This window comes from Neopelma chrysocephalum, unplaced genomic scaffold (assembly GCF_003984885.1).
Source record: "Neopelma chrysocephalum unplaced genomic scaffold, ASM398488v2 Primary Assembly neopelma1_24, whole genome shotgun sequence".
In the NCBI taxonomy this organism is placed as follows: Eukaryota; Metazoa; Chordata; class Aves; order Passeriformes; family Pipridae; genus Neopelma; species Neopelma chrysocephalum.
Window position 1 is genome coordinate 41,107,915 of NW_020897693.1, and position 16,827 is coordinate 41,124,741.

Genomic DNA, 16,827 nt, shown 5'->3' on the forward strand with positions numbered 1-16,827 from the left:
ATGATGCCAAAACTGCCTTCTTTGAGGAACTACTGCTTTCTCATAATTGTATACACATGAAACTGAAGACCTGGTTTATTATATAATTGTCTGCTGTGCATACAGAAATAGAGCACGCTGACTTTCAGCGAAATAAGAGGCATGTAATCTACTAAAGAATGAGAACAAGTCTCTAACAGCTGGTTAACATTAAAAGAACTTTATGACAATGCTAACTGGCCTCATTTAAATGTCTTTTTTCATATCCTTATGTTCTCTTTTCAGAGGAACACAGACAGCTGTGTTGCCTCCTGTCCAAAACTTTAGCTGTATAAGTCTAGTCCTTTTACATCCATCTAAAGTACACAAGGTTCTTAGTAGAACATACCCAAGACACGATTTTAACTCCACGGAGGTTAGAAGACACCAAATAGAACATGAACATAAGTTGAAGGGATGGGAAAGACAAGTAGGATAAAGGAGGAAAACACAGAATACCTCCAGTACTGCTATTTATGTTTTGGGCCTTTGCAGTCACTGAGATACTAAGACCTTCACAAGGAAGCCTTACATTAACCTGTTATCTTTAAAATACTAGTGTGAAATATAATGAAGGTTTAGTACTACAACTGCATAACTGTTCCAGAATTATTTTTAATCGTAAGTTATCACAAAGGATTGATCAGAAGGAAATTCTTAAAATATATTCCCATTAAACCTAAACCTAGGTAAACCATTATTCTACTGCAAAAAGGACCTAAGGAAATATTTGCTTTAATGCAACTTCTCTGAATAATTTTTGCTGGGTTTACCACTGAGTGATATTTATCATTTCCTCTAGTTTTATACTGCTCTTTGTGCTCAACAGAGCAAAATACAAGTACCCAAATATAAAAACCTCAGAAGTAGCCTGAATACTGGTACATATTATTCTGGAATAATGTAGGCTACTGAAGAGATTACAGCATAGTCTCTAATCAGACAGGGCAGGGGTGCAATATTCTGCTTTAAAAGGGACACCATTATACAGAATGGATGCACAGAATCCATCACTCAATACTTGCCTTGATATCAAAATTGCCCATGAGTGTAAGTACAGCATGAGATCTGCATCAAAAATCTTCAGAGGCAATGCCACCACCTCCAGAACCTGCTCTGCATCTTCACAGAAGCACAAAAAGAGGCATGGGAACTCCTCATTAAATCCTCCATGGTTCTAAGGATCAGATTTTCATTGCTGCTCCTCCCTTAGAGGCACACTCATGAGAACTAAGCCTTCTAGTTTACTTAGGGTTCCCTTGCAGTGATTTTCCTTCCCAGCTGTTATCAAGTACACAGCTGGAGTTAATATGCTTCACTCTTGCTCACCATGTTTAAACTGGGCTGAAACAGCTGCTCTGTTTGCTCTAAGCTTTGCAACAATGGTATCTAAGCCTCAGTGGCAGTTTGCACAGGCAAAACAGGCTTTTATCTTAAGATGGCCAGATTGAATTTATTCGCTACTGCTGGTGAAGAAACCAAATGTTAGTAACACCACCCAACTTTCCAGCTACATAAAGTGGAAAAATTAGTTTTTCTGCATCTGAGAAAATTCAGTTCATGACAGTAAACTGTTTAGCTGGAACCATTAATATGAGCAAATAAACAAATATAAATCATCTGTCACAAGCAGTTGCCTTTGCATCACAGGGCTCAGTGATATAGTCTTTAATCATTATCTTTTTTCCCCATTTATCAATATGCAAATGTTCATACATTTTTTTCTACCTGAAGACAAATATAAAGCAATTCATCACTGCCTACTGTACAAAACAGTATACTATTTACAGATTACTGTTTTGTAGGCAAGGCTGTATCAGTAACCAGTGCCAAAGTATATAGACACATATCTTAAGAGTTTTAGCTTAAATACAGGATTTTGAAAAGACAGTTCTAAGACCAAGAGACTAGAACACAGTTTACACTTTCTTTATGCTTAAAAATGTAGTGGTCTCAGTGACAAATCTTGCACTTGGGTTCCTAGACTTGTACCACAGCCATGTTACAAAAAAAATGACAGCATTTGCTGAGGGACAGACCATCACCATCTAGACACAGTGCTCCCTAATTCTGCTTAGAGCACTTGGCTTTGTTTGTGAAAGCACAACATGGATGGTCTCAAATACTTTGAAAAATTTTAATCACTTAACTAAGCTACAGTAATAAATACAGTTGTTTTTTGGTTTAGTTCAGAAGAGCAATTCTGGCAGTAAATTAGATGGCTTGGCTCCCAGTTAATATATTTTCTCATATCTGTATTTTCCAAACTGTCTACAGTTAGTTATACAATTTTCACTGCATGCAAAAGTTTCCTCTTAACCACGTGGGAGAGAAAGAAATTTAGTAGGTTCTGCTGAATATTCTATTAACTGAAAATGAACAAAAATATTGTAGAAGACTAAACAAGTATTTAACTTGACAGAAGTTGACATTTCTATCAAAGGTTAAACTTATCACACATGCCAGAACTTTTTGCTGGTGTTGGCTAACCAAAAATCCTCAGTATATTATTCAACAGTTGTTAAAAGGTTGCACTAACATGAATTTCTCTGGGAATGCATTTGTGAAATAAACCTGAACTGTAGAGATACTTTTTAGGTGCCCCCCCAAATTCCAAACAAGTACTGACTTCCCAGTAATGTCATCCATTTTAACAAGAAGTTAGGACCCCTTGATGCTATCTCTATGTTTTGAAGTCAGTTTTTGTTAGGCAATATGCATGTATAAAGACATCTTCCATTCTGGAGATACTAGACTGAGAAAAGGATGGGAGAAAAGGAGAATTATCCCTCATTTTCAGATAAAAAAGTGAGAGAAATCAATTTGCAGGAGAAGAGGGACCTGAACCCAGATCTTGTCACTCTGTCTCAAATTCTCCCCTTCTTGGTGTTTTTCACCAATTTCAGTAACCCTTTTAATTTCTCTCTTCCCAGTATCAAGGCAAAGTAAGATAATGAATTGTAACTCAGCAATTGTACTTCCACGCTAAGGCGAAAGAAGAGCCAAGCTTATTAGAACACCCTGGAAACGACAAAGTTTAGAAAGCAACCACACACATACACTGAGCCTAGAGAATTCCAATCACTATTATTTTAATGGGTTTAGATGGAAAACATAAATTATCTTAATGATTTCCAGACTTCTCTGATAGAAATTTTGACTGAGCTAAAATCAGATAAACAGAGTATCAAAGATTTTAGTTCCAGATGCCTCCAGAACGATTACAAGACAGAGATGTTTGGAGAAGAAAGTAAATATTTTCAACAACTCATTAAATAAAAAGAACATGATAGAAAACGGATGATTGCAATATTATATATTAAAAGCTGAAAGCAATCTGAAAAGAAATGTCAGGTCTTTGCTGCCATATGAGGAAAGGGTATGTTTTGCAACATGTTTGTAGGCTGCCAATAGATTTTACTGCATTTAGTCACAGCACTGCTCCATAGGAGTTGAACAGGTAACACACTGAAAACTATGCAGTAGAAACAAAGGTGAAATAGCTGTTCTCAAACAGGGAGAGCTGGCTAAACCAGTGGTTTCAAATGTTTTGAGATTTACTGCCAGTCATAAATGTATCAAATGCATTCTCAGATCTGCATTTCAGAGACCCATCATGGCAAAATTCTAGTAGCAGTAAGTTCTCACAAAGCAGGATGTGTAAAAGAAAATATCCGGAAACAGGGATGATTGGTTGTTATTAAGCATTTGGGACAGATGTTGAATGACATAAGTGTCTACAACTCCAGGAGCCAGGACACTTTGCAACGTCTGCCCTGTGGAGAAAGCGAGCTCAAGCTTGCCAGTTCACACCTCAGCCAAACACCACATTTATGCTACCTCTGGGCCTTTCTGCCTCTTGGATCCAGGGGATGCAGTCAATCCCAGTCATATAAATCCTTCAGAGAGCATAACAGTACCACCTCAGGTCTCCAGATGTTTAACAGAAACACAGCACACCAAAAGCTGCTTCTGATGCAGGTCAGATGGATTATCTTTTGATGGAGCAGATGCTGCCGAAGGTTTCACTTCCATAGCCAGCTGTTTTGTGGTTTTGTTTCTGGGGGAGAGCACCTGGGAGCTGGGCACTTCTCTGAGCACAACTCTTCATCTGAAGAGGGGTGGCTTGTGACCACTGTACCTCAAAACAGTCCCACACTAGTAAAACAGCTTAAATAGTTTTGAGAAATTTGCCTCCAGGTACTTTGCTACTGTAGCAGCAAGGGTAGCACATGCACCCACACAGACACATAGGGCCACACACAGGCACACACTTACCATCAACATAAAGCCCACAGTTTAAAAAAAAAAACAAACTTAAGTTTTTTTGGGACTGTAGGCAGGTCTGACCTGTACCACCCATGCACAAGAGAAAGGTACTTCAAGTGGGTCTGAGCATGTGAAATGAGAGGACACAAGCTTTTGTTCCTATTCATCATAAACTTCAGCAGCAACAGGTTGTCTGGAGGACGAGGAATTAAAAAAAAAAGAAAAAGAATGTCATGCCAACACACACCTACCAGGTGCATGATAAAAGGCTCCTATCTATACCGATTTCTGGAAGAACCCCACAATAGCAATATCTGCAGTAACTAGTGGGTGTGGGTGTGTACATACACCTGCCTACTCCGGTTGTAGCTGCAACTCTGGGAAAAGCATGAAAGCTCTGGGAATTTACACGCAGAGATTATTCCACTTCCTCTGCCTTCCAAGGAAATTAAGAAAATGTGAGGCTTTCCCTCTTTTTGTGCCTGGAAAGAGAAATGGATTTCACTCTGAAAGCAGTGAATCACAAAGGAGATGCTGAAATGACACAATAGAAAAAGAAAGCCTATGAGAAGGCTTTTGAAGGACACAACCAGAAAGCCATTCTTGTGAAAGACATCTCAGAAATAGTTCAACAGAAGCATAATGAAGAGATGCAAAACTCTCCCAGTGCAGCAAATAAATGAAGAGTGTAATTACATATTTAAAACTGAAGAGGAGATCACACGTCATTAACCAAGTTTAGCCGATGGGGATTTTCTGACAGACCGTTGCACAGCTTTCCTGGGGCAAAGAGCCTCATGGAGTTGTTTAAGTACTTACACAATCGAATGTGGTAACAGAAATAGATGGCAAAAAGTTGCTGGGGAGAGTGTCACACTCCATGATGCAAACAAACCACTAACTGCTGAGGCACAGGAAGCACCTTCCAGCACTGGTAAATGATGACACAGCAGCCCATCGGGGGAAGTTTTATTTCAGAAAATATTCCAATAGCTAATTTCCTTCACTATTTATATCTTAACTTTCTATCTCCAGCTTAATTTTCCCCCCAGTTTTTATGTCTTTGCTATATTGAGCATTAATTATAAGTAGTATCTCTTCATTTAGATCTTAAAATATTAGTATCTAACCTTCTCTTGTATTTCTCTTCAGTAAGCTAAGTTGACCAAAGCAAGCCATGTAGACAAGTATAAACCTGTAGGTTTTACACCATTTATGTCTGTTTTGTATAGTTCCTCTCAAAACATTATCTTGCTTATCTGACCAGTTCTCTCAGGCTGACACCACAACTGAACTGTGCACCTCAGACTCAACAGTATCACAGGATAAACTAAGGTGAGAAAATATTTCATTAATTACCACTTGTAAGGGCAAGACTGCTCTCATTCCTACAGCACTGTACTGACATCCCAAGTTGTTACTGGTCCACCACTGGCTCTGCATCCTCCTAATTATATTTTGAGCACATGGAGAAGAGGAGGAAGATGGGAATCTCCTCCACACAGACAGCATCTCCACACTCCCTCTGATGACTGCTGTAGCGTTCAGGTAAGATATTGCTTATTCGGCTCTCCTAAAGATAACAGTTGCAGGTAAAGTTTAAAACCTTTGCAATCAGCATGTGCATTCAATACTGTATAAAACTGTATAAAAATATTATTCAGCTTTAGCAAGCTCTCCTGAGTCAAAGGAAACGATCTCGGATGTCAGTTCTTAACTCAGGTGTTGTCACAGCAGTAAAAGCAGAACTCACTGTGACCCCCAAGCTGCTCTGCGTGTTCTCCTGCTAGGGAGGTCTAGCTCTAACTGTACCAGGGCAGAAGCTTTTCCTGGAGCAGCCACATTTTCCTGCATGCAGTTGGGAGAGACCATGCCATGTCCCACTACAACCTTCCCTTCTCCCTCCAGCTTCTCTGCCCAAAGATGATCTAATATATGTCTCTCTTTGTGCAGGCCCTGAGCTGAACCCGACAGAAAGATCACTTGTGCAATCTAGCTGTGGTCTCTTTCAGCTCAGCAGCTGCTTCTTCCCAGGTCTCCAGTCTGGAGGAGGCCAAATGGCTTTCAGCGCATCTGCACATGCAGTCCAGGCACAAGAGCACTGAACAGAGAACATCACAAAGAAGAACTAATTGCTCTTGCCTACTTCCCTGAAGAAAAATAAAGCTGAGCAGGTGTGTGTGCTTGAGCTATTGTGCTATAGGAACAACTGCTTCTGCTTTCCAGGCACCCCTTGGAGAAGGGGAACAAGCCCTGGCATGAGTACACGATCCAAAGTTGTCCTTCTGACACGGTCCCCAGGGACACCCTGACTCTGGCTCAGCATTATAGCCTTGCACCTGCAGCCCTTAAACACAGACTTACTCCAATCCTTCCCCAGTACGCAAAAGATTAATAATATCATTTACAAGGGCCAAAAGAACAATTTCCATAAATCTGAACCAGTTTTTCTCGTGTGAGATTTATATTCGAATTGAGAGGGAAACATTATAAATCTATCCCATGATAAAGCTTAAAACTTGGGATTTTAATATGCTGAATCCCCTATGCTCTGGGCTGTAAAAGTTGATATAGTGTTTCTTCCTAATGCTGCATTAGGCAAGGAACCAATTCATCCAATTACTGAACTGACAAAACTGTTCCTCTGAACCGAAGATAAATTCACTGACTTGGACAAGGATGTACAATATGGTATGTATTGGGACAGTAAACACAAAAGAATAAATCCATTATGTTGGACTGCAGACCATTCTGGATTCAGATGGAAAACGGCAAAGCAAGAGTTGAAGTCAGGACACCAGAAAAGAAAGCTGAGGAGACTGGAATATCTGTAAAAAGAATTTGGCTTTTGATGAGAACATGGAAAGAATTCAACATAAGATAAGTCCTTTGCTCTAAGCAGATTAGGAACAAATCATGACAATCACCGATGGTTACTTTATAATGTAACTTAAAACTTAAAGACTTTCTTTATGTATTCTGTGTCAAGTTTTAATCCAATTTTTTGTCCTTCTGCCGTAATGCCAGGAAGCCACAAAAATAGAACTGTCAGCAGTCCCTCTGATACCAAAGAAAACTGGAAACATCTGGATTCATTTTTCAACAGGACAGCCAAGAAGAAGGTATTTTAGGCAAGAGCATCTGCCTGTGGAGTTCCCTAACATGGTTAAATGTGTCTAGTTTTGAAAAGATGGCCCTTGGAAACCAATTCAATGCAACGCTGAAAAAGAGCACTGAATGGTATCCAGGACTCCTCAGCCTCTGCCATGACCACAGAGCCATACAGAAAACACATGGATACACATATAACATTTGGACAGCTAATGCAAACAGCTCTTCCTGTATATTTGAGGGGAAAAAAGAAAGATAAGAAAACCCAAGCAGTTTTGCATCGAAAAGTAGGTTCATTTACCATTAAAACTGTTGACCTACAAAAGTCAAGATGGAATATTTCTTTACATATACATGCATACACACGTTTACTGCTTTGTTTTAGGTGAAGCAGTTTTCTAATCATTATTTTACATATTATTATTCTTCTGTTTCATGGCAAAACCAAAAAAAACTGTCAATTATGGAGTTTCCACTGGATGAAGATTCCCTGTTCAGCAGGTCTGCTCCATACTATCCCTGTATAACCAGTTACAGCACTGTGGTGAGAGGAAGGAAACCTATAAATTGCACAGATGAAATCTAGAAGACTGTGGCTGAGATTAAGAAAGGAAACAGGTGACTGCAATACATCTCATACATGAAAAGAGATTAAATGAATGAATCAAGAAAAGGAAATGGGAACTGATTTTAATTAATTCAAATCCAAAACAGATTGGGAGTATGGCTGTGCAGGGCATGTGTACTGAGCTCAGGAAGCTGCCTAAACACACATTGAAATAAAAGTCCAGAAGAATCCTGTCTTTACAAGGTACCACTATTTATTACTTTTTGCATTAAATCCACCCAGATCAGGGACACAGAACCACTTTTACCAGCCCCACCAGTGCCTCTTGGAGAGCTGTACTGTCTGGAGTAGCTGGCAGCTGCCCAGGCAGATAAGTGGTAACCAGGCACTGCATAAAAGAAGCATTTTTAAAGGAGTTTGTATAAACATTGGGAGAAACCAACAGAAATCAGAACAGTCTCAATTTAATGGTAGTATCTAACATCCCAATCATTACTGGCCAAATGCTGCTGCAACTGTGGGAGATGGTGGTAGGACTCTGCTCCCTCCTGAATAGACAGAGGTCATGAGAACAGAAGTTGGCAGCATGAAGTCACCATTCCCTTTTTTCCATTAGGACAGATTTGCTTAAGAATACAGTGAACAACAGCTACAGCATGAATGTGAGGGGTTTTTTTAATCCTGTTGAGTTTAAATCAACACTCTTCACAAGAAATTTTGAACCCATGACTTCACACATTGGTGAAACCAGATCTGGAAGTACACATACCACTGAACCGAACGAAAGTCAGGATAATTCAGGGAGATGGTCTGTGTTTAATCAAGACTTCATGGAAGAAAATTTTTAGCTACTCAGTTCACTGCTGAGCAGACAGAAAACCTGAACGGGAAACTCATGGAGAGTTCCCAATCTAAAGGCCAACAACCCCCTTTTGCAAAAGTAAATTGTGGAGAAAAAAGCCCCAAAGAATCCAACCCAGAATTAAAAGTTTTAGAATTTTCCTCTACTGCAAAATGAAACTGGTCTTGAGAATGTTTTATTGTCACTTAGGAGTGCTAAACAACACAATTTCTCTCAGAAACAGGAAACACAACTTGTTTTTGTATCAGTTCACCACTAACCACAAAGGCACTGCTAGCTCAAGCAACTTTCAAACCTCATTCTGGCTAATCGTCCTCTCTCTGCATGGCAGGCACTTTCCTCCCTGGAAGACACACACACATAGCAGACTGAATGTCTGAACTTTGTAACGAGAACTCATCCTTAGCCCCCTTTTTATCTGCCCCCTCTAGCCCCTGCCAAGCCCTGGTCAAGGGCTGGGCCATTTCTGGCCACATTAACCACCTGACCCAGCTTCAACAAGCAGGGTGGACAAAGCCACATGCAGCCCCTCAGCACTCTCCATGGTTCAGATGTGCATTAATGTGTCCCGAGCACACCGTGCTGATGAGGCTGTTCCACCATTCTGGGGCCCAACATGGTGCCCTGGGGAGCTGGGCAGGGAGCCAGGTACCCCCTTCCCAGGCTGCAGCACACTGCACCAGCTCACATCCAGGTTCCAGGCTCCAAAGCACAGGTGCTAAATCAACAGAGTGCCTCACAGGTTTTGAGGTCACTGGGACATGGTGCCTTTTTGGACTTCAAAGCCAGTTTAACTGCCAAAGGAGCATCTCCAGAACTTGCCCTTCAGGCCAAAACTAAAACTCATTGCAATGATCACAAGAACCCTCCAAACATCAAAGGCCTTCATTTGGGATCTAATTATCTGTTCTCTCCAGTTTAAGTGTGGCTATTAGATCACTGAAAAACAAAGATTCAAAACAAAATCACCAGGGTACCATTTACAGGAAAGATAAGCATCAGATTGCCAACATAATTTTTTTTGGCACTTAATTAGGGTAAACTTCATCTGCAATGACAGGCAAACAAATACTTGTGCTAAGCTTAAGAGAAGCATCCTCACTAATTCTGCACGGTTTGATGTATTAAGATTAGTAAGGGATATGATGCAACACAGATGAGCTCAACCAAATCCAGGTTTTGAATCTCTTCCCACATGAGGCTCCTTGGTTTAGGTTGGAAGATTCATCCTGGCTGCAAAACGCTATCAGCCTAATTTTTCTCAGCATAAGCAATTTTTCTGATTGAGCCTGAATGGCATTACTAACTGGAATATCAACCCAGCTTAACTCAAACAGAGCCTGTCCTACTGAAAGTCAGAGCATGCTTTGCCTTTCACTTTTAAGAGATGAGATCTTAAATTTTCTGCTGACAGAGATTGGGTGTTGTCCTACTTAGATTACAGTTAGAATATTTACCAGATTTAAGGTATCTAGGGAGATAGCAATTCAGGGTAAACAAAGCAATTCTTTCATAAAATTAAACAAGAGTCTGAAGAGGGGAGCAATATGCTTCACATAAAATTCACTAAATGAAGTAAATAACATCTTAATCAAGCAAACAAGTTCAATAAATATTCCACCAAAGTCAAAGGGTACTTCTGGTATAAGCCACAGCAAGGATTCACAGGAAGACAGGAGGCCTAACGTAGCCAAAGTCTATCTTCCTAGTTGAGGCTGTCCTTTCTAAGGCAGATCCTCTGGCTCTGCCCACCACACATGGGGGCTGCATCTGCCTGTCCTCAACTTGCTTATAAAGGGCTGGCTGCTACCAGAGGGACAGTTCGGCTCTCCCTTCCCAACAGCCATTCCTGTAGGATCCAGTAAACATGCAGCTGCACAGTGAGTTGGCCCAGCTCACTGATTAGATACAAAATTAAATGACCAGAATAAACAACCATTTTTTTTAAAAAAAAAAAGCAGTTTTCCAACTCTCCCTGGGGTTGACTGCACAAGGTGGGGTCAGAATGCACTGCAGAAAACAAAGGGACAGACCAGGACTGCCCTTTTCACAGCCAACCCACAACCCTGGGGAGTGCATTTAGTGTAACATACAAGTGAGAGTAAACTACCTAGGAGTACGATGAACAGAGGCTGAATGAAAAGCAAACCAGCTGATACTAAACAAATGGCAGAACAAGCAAGTAAAATGACCAAGCCTAATGATTAGGACAAAGAAAAAGAGGCCAGTGCCTAACTGGCACTGTGTTTTTCCCAACACTGTAAATTAATAGTCTACACACACACGACTGAACGAACAATCCTGTCCACATTCTTTCCATAGCATAGGAAGAAAGAGGAATTAATCACCTGGGGATCCATCATCTAAATTAAATGCAGGGAATGGCTGCGGAATTGATGTGACATCTGTGGAGTCCAACATACCCTTTGGGTACAGCATTTTTAGTAGGTATCATTTTTATAAATATTTGCAAGAATCAAGGGACACTTTAGTAATAAATATATTGTTCTTGAAATTAAATATTGCTTAACCACATGTATTCTGGAAATATATATTTTAATATTTAACATGCAGTTGGAAAAAGGACTAGAAATCAAACCTCCTCACTTCTGGATTCATTCCCTAGCCACCGACTTGTAAGATCACAGCTCACCTAATGAATATTTCTGTACTGAAAGCAAGGCAAAAAAAGTTTCATAAGTAAGGAGCCAGAGACCACCAGCCCAGAACAGCACTCTCTTGAGAAATGAAAGAGGCAAATTCAGAACTTGACTCTTCACATCTGTCTAACAGCTATACACAAAACCTAGAAAGAATATGAACGAGGAGAAAAAAAGGCCTGGCAATGTATTCCCTTGTATGTTTTTTAAGTGGTCCTGATAATCTATATGTAATCTAAAGACACTTGGGCTCTCCAAGAGCAACTTGTCAAGGAACATCTTGCTTCTGCATGCCTGGACAGCTTGGTCACCTAACTAACCAACACTACAAACACTAAAGGCACATCAAGCATCAGACCTCAATGCATTCAGCAAATATCACTAGGAAAAACCTGAGCCTGCACAGATCAGAGATCGAGGGTTAGGACTGCAAGGATCTAGCTCCAAGGCATGGGTGCTTACAGGATCATTTAGATGCCCAGGCACTTGACAGCTGTGACCTAGCAGAAGTCCCTTGAGGTCCTCTTCTCTTCCTGCACAATTACAGAGGCACTGACTGGAAGTGTACATTGCAGGAACGGTCACAATATCGACTTTTCCATTCTTATCTAGAGAAATGCATCAAATGAGATGTTTCCATTCAACTAGGCATGTTTCCACATCAAACAAAAATTACAAGACCAGCTTAATTCGAGATATTTATTTCAGACCGCTGTTTAATAACAAGTGATCTTACACACCCAGGAATCCAGCTTTATGGTATGCATTCAAAAAGTACACTGTGAACAGGATCGTTTGAAACTGCTTACAATCACAACTGCTGCTTTAGCAGTGCTCTTGGATACAACAGGTTATAACTTCAGTAAATATATATTTTCTGATGCTAATTTCACCCCATACAAATGGGAAACTGTCCAGCTATATTCACAACTTCCTTCTGAGTTTTGGCTAAACCACATCTCTAATTACTTCAAGTGTTCTTAGAGAAGGTGATCTAGTTAGCTATTGCTGGCCTATGGCAATGCTTAGCTGTTAATTCACACAGAAAATCTGGATTTTACAAGGACATTTTCATACAGCAATACCAGTTTGAAACCATTCTAAGTGCAACTTAATCTCTGATCTAATTTACATGAAGATTTAACTCCAAAGTACTTCAAAGCAGGTCCTGTTTTTCTGCCTGCTTTCATTTCTCGAAGTTGATAGGAAATACAGACCCCCACGACACACGCGGCCGCCACCGCCGGGGCAGTTCCTGCGGCCCCCGCCCGCCCCTTCTCCGCGGCCCCCGGGCGGGCACTGCCCGAGCCTCCCGCTCCCCTTCCCACTCCCGCGGTACCTGCTGGGAGGGCTCCTGGCCGTCCCTGTGCACACTCGTGGCTGCCGCCGGTCGCCTCTGCCCGGCGGAGCTCCTGCGGATCGGCGCTGCCCTGCCCCGGCGCTCTCCCCGGGCTGCTCTGCCTCCCTCCCGCCCGGCCCCCGCCTGCCCTTCGCAGCGGGCACTGCCGGCCCCGCCGCCCGCCCAGGTGCGCTCCCACAGCGCTTACTCACCGATCCCTATCGCGGAGGGGGAGTTTCCCCGCCGCCCTGGGACTCTCCCGCCTCGCCAGAGCTACTCACTGGGGCAGACTTGCCTCCAAACGGCTGCCGGTGACTCTTCTTTGTCGCTTGCTGGACCATGACACCTGCGAAGTCGGTGCCAGAGCTGCCTCTCGCTTTGCTAGAAGCACAACCGGGCGTCTGTTTCAGAGAGAAAAGGCGAATTTTTCGTGTTTTACAGTGTTCTTAGAAAATGGCATGTCTAGTTGGAATATGGATCCCTGTCAAGTTAGGCTTTGTATGGACATGTGAGAAAGCCCCTGCCACAAGAGCGCATAGTCTGTAGGGTAATTTAGGGATCACACACAGGGGATTGTTTCAGAAATTTCATCAGGAAATTCTGCTTTGGAAATTTTCTTGCAGGAAGGAAAAGTTCTGGGAGGCTCAAGGTTGTCTCTCCTCGATTCCAGTTTTTGATAACTGGAAGTGCTAAAGTACCCCAGGAGGCAAATATGAGCAGAAGGTGGGGCTACATTAGTAGGAAATGGGGTGTATTTCCCCGAATAAATGCTGTTTACGCTCTGAGAACATGAACATTTCCAGTCTGAAGTTATGCACAGTGACTCTAATAGCTCTTGATCTGAGGTCTTTCGTGGATTCCCCATCCGCCAGGACTGTAGTTTTTCCATTACAATATTTTTCATTTTAAATTTTACAGCACCACAGACCTGCTGCTAACTAAGAATTTCATGCCTGTCATCATGCAGTATAACACAGCTACTTCGAACTCCAGAGTCATTGGAAGGGAAACCCTCTGCCAAAAGCACAGACTCATAGTGTTTGAGCTAACAAAGCATCTCTGTTCATCTCTGCACAGAGCCAGTCGCAAATACTGGGTATCATGTAGCAGAGTAGCTCTGATTCCTGTTAATGGAGCTCATGAGATTATGTGTGGTCACTGTTTTAAAGAAATACCAGTAACCTGGTATGCTTCCAGAATTATCTGAGTCCTCCTGAGGTGCACATTAAGCACCCATTTCAAGGCATCTCACTAAATTAATTTACATGGTCGAACAGCTTTATTTACACTGTTCATAGAAGTGTGTTGTTTAATTACTGATAAGGTCCCTGTATGCAGTTTGCTGCTATCAAGTTACGTCAGCATTTTCATGCTCAAGGGTTTTTCAGGCTCTCACCGACTTCCAGTCCTGCCTGAGCAGGTCTCCAGCTGCTGGAGTCGGCAGTGCAGTAGCAGCCAGCCTTTGGGACTGCAGGTTGCCTCTCTGACGAAGGAAAGGACACTAAAAATAGTATTTTTTATAAGGCAGTTAAAGGAAAAAAACAGTTTGTAATACTAGTTTCCTTCTTAATCAGGGCAAGGCTGTGCTCTGTAATTTGAGAGGGTCCCTTCTCACACCCCTGTGGCTCTTTTCATGATTTGGGGCACACCTTTCAGTCTGCTTTCCGCTGCTTGAAAGTTAGGAAGTTAATTTCAATAAGCACAAAATGCAGCTGCACATGGTCAGGGATGTGGGCAACCTGATCCTGTATGGAGGGGGAGAGCATGTTATGGTTTTTTTAGTTGGGATGGGAAACAAACCTCCCCCCTCCCTTAGAAAATTTTTGTTCCAAACAAATCTAGTCTGAGATCATAATAATAATAATAATAATGGCCCATCTTCGCGAACGAAGATTTGGGGAAAGGTCTTTTACCTTTCCAGCCTGCGCAATGGATTTTTTTAGGTGAGACACAGCCTGCGCTGAACTGAGCCCACCCTTTAATCCTAAGGTTCATCTGCTGGGGCCAAGCAAGCTTGGACAACGGCAGTGAGGTCCTCAGGACGTAGGTTTGTTTAGAGTGTCCTTCTCATACATGGATGGCCACACAGGGCTAACGACCTCCATCAGGCCAGGAGACCGGGATTTGAACCCGTGGTCGCAGCAGTGAAAGTCCTGCACGCTAACCACTAGGCCACCAGGGGTCTCAGTCTGAGATCAGCAGTGAAACCAATTTACCTTTGTTTTTTGCTCCTCAGACCTCTGTGTCAGCTGCAAATACAATCTTCCTTCCCTGCCAGCCTCCTGGCAGCATCAGGAATGCCCTATACTCTGCTCTAGCACTTGCTAATCTTTCTGTAACTAAATCTTGCTTGAGAAACCTGGTGATGTTCCCATGCCTCACTGATGCCTGCTCTCAGCCTGTCTTCTCTGAGTCCATCCCAGGCTGCCATTGCAACCACTCATCCTCACTAGTTCCTGGTGCTCTGCAGCTCCTCGTGCTCCTCATGTGGCCTCCACCCAGGGCACCCCTAATACTAAGACCAAGCTAATAAACTGGGCTGCTTTTGGCTGGCTCTGCCAAACCACAGCACTCTCAGCTCCAGAGATACTTGAGCAGGGCTGAGATACTTGAGCAGACCCATGCAGGGCCAATAGAAGAGAATTTATTAGTCTGGGCTACGCTTCGCCTCTCACATTCCCCAGCGAGGCCTGTCTCATCTGTTTTGAACCGCTGCACAGCGGACTTTTTCACTTGTTGCTGAGGCTGTTTATGCTATTGGATTACAACGTGCCAGTGTTTTGCTTGGTGAAACGGGAGTAGCCAGAAGTAGCTACAAACAGGAGTGCATTTTATCGTCTCTGGGCCTCAAATCTTTAGGAACTAGACCTGAAACAATAAAACCCCTATGATAAATATTGACACAATGTTCTTGAGTAATTACTTAAATCTGCAAACACTTTCAAATACATTAAGACCCTTTTTCTTCACTTTGTGCAAATATTCCAGTGAACAAAGTTTTCAGTAGGTATGCTGATGGAGGCTGCAGCTTTGTATAAATCCAGCCTGAATTCTCCCTCTGATCCTTTGCATCAGAAACCTGATCCCACCACTTGTGCACACTTACTGAATCGTGCCAACTTCCATGTTAAAAATCAAGAAGTTCTGAGGTTGAATCAGTGTTTGTACAGAGGACACTGAAATCTTTCAAACACAAAAGTGGAAAACATAATTGCGTAGTAGTTCTTGCCTAGTTTATGAAGGCTTACATGAAATTAAGCAGTTGATGATTGCAAACATCCAGCTCTTCTGAGAATCCTTCAGAGCAAGCAAGCATCTAACGCTACTGCTTATGAAATATTTTAGTTTCAGAAACTAATATCAAGTGATGTACTTATGATGAGAGTTAAAATCCAGTATATATTGCAATAGCCAAGTGATTAGGTCAGCTGTCAGGACCCAAAAGCCAGGGCGTTATCAGGATAAGTCCAGCATACAGCCTACAACGTCTCATAGCCAAACTCCATGTGTAGCCACTCAGTTAAGTTTTCTAAGGCAGAGGCTTTGTGAGAAAAAAAAGGATTTTCCAACTTAGATTTCAGTGAAATAGCAGAGTACTTTTCAGCTGAAGTCTTTAAGTGGTTAATACACCTTCATTACAAACAACTTCTGCAGCCAGAGGATTTTACTACTATTAAAGTTTTTGCAGCAGAAATCTTTATCCCTTGAGGTTTTGCTGGGAGAAACATGAAACTGTTTCCTCATCCTCCCTGTCCTACTCTCAGCTGGAGCCTGTTTTTTTCCATTCCCATCATAACCTTTGGGTTTAGCTGACACCTTCCCTCCTCTGCCACAGATGCTGGGTGGGGTTCACACACTTCATTATAGAAAGCTGCTATAATTCAGTTCATGACTATTTATTTTTTCCTTTTATCAAATGAATGTTTAACATCACACTTTCTTGACATAATCTGTTGTAATTTTGTCCACCATCTGAGACTGCAGCTAGTTGCCTCTTCCC

The 16,827-nt window shown here is 42.0% G+C and overlaps 1 protein-coding gene across 5 annotated transcripts in view; it reads right to left on the reverse strand.

Annotated features, from left to right (window-relative positions):
* Nucleotides 1–13,477, reverse strand: part of TC2N (tandem C2 domains, nuclear) — a 38,767-nt gene extending 25,290 nt beyond the window's left edge. For 2 of the 5 annotated variants that reach the window (XM_027673581.1, XM_027673552.1), the window contains exon 1: nt 13,040–13,477. The gene's annotated coding sequence lies outside the window, so the exon portion shown is untranslated. Of the gene's footprint in view, nt 1–367; nt 453–12,827; nt 12,936–13,039 lie in introns of those variants that run through there. The other 3 variants (XM_027673559.1, XM_027673566.1, XM_027673574.1) reach the window with 3 other exon arrangements.
* Between the last annotated feature and the right edge of the window lie 3,350 nt (nt 13,478–16,827).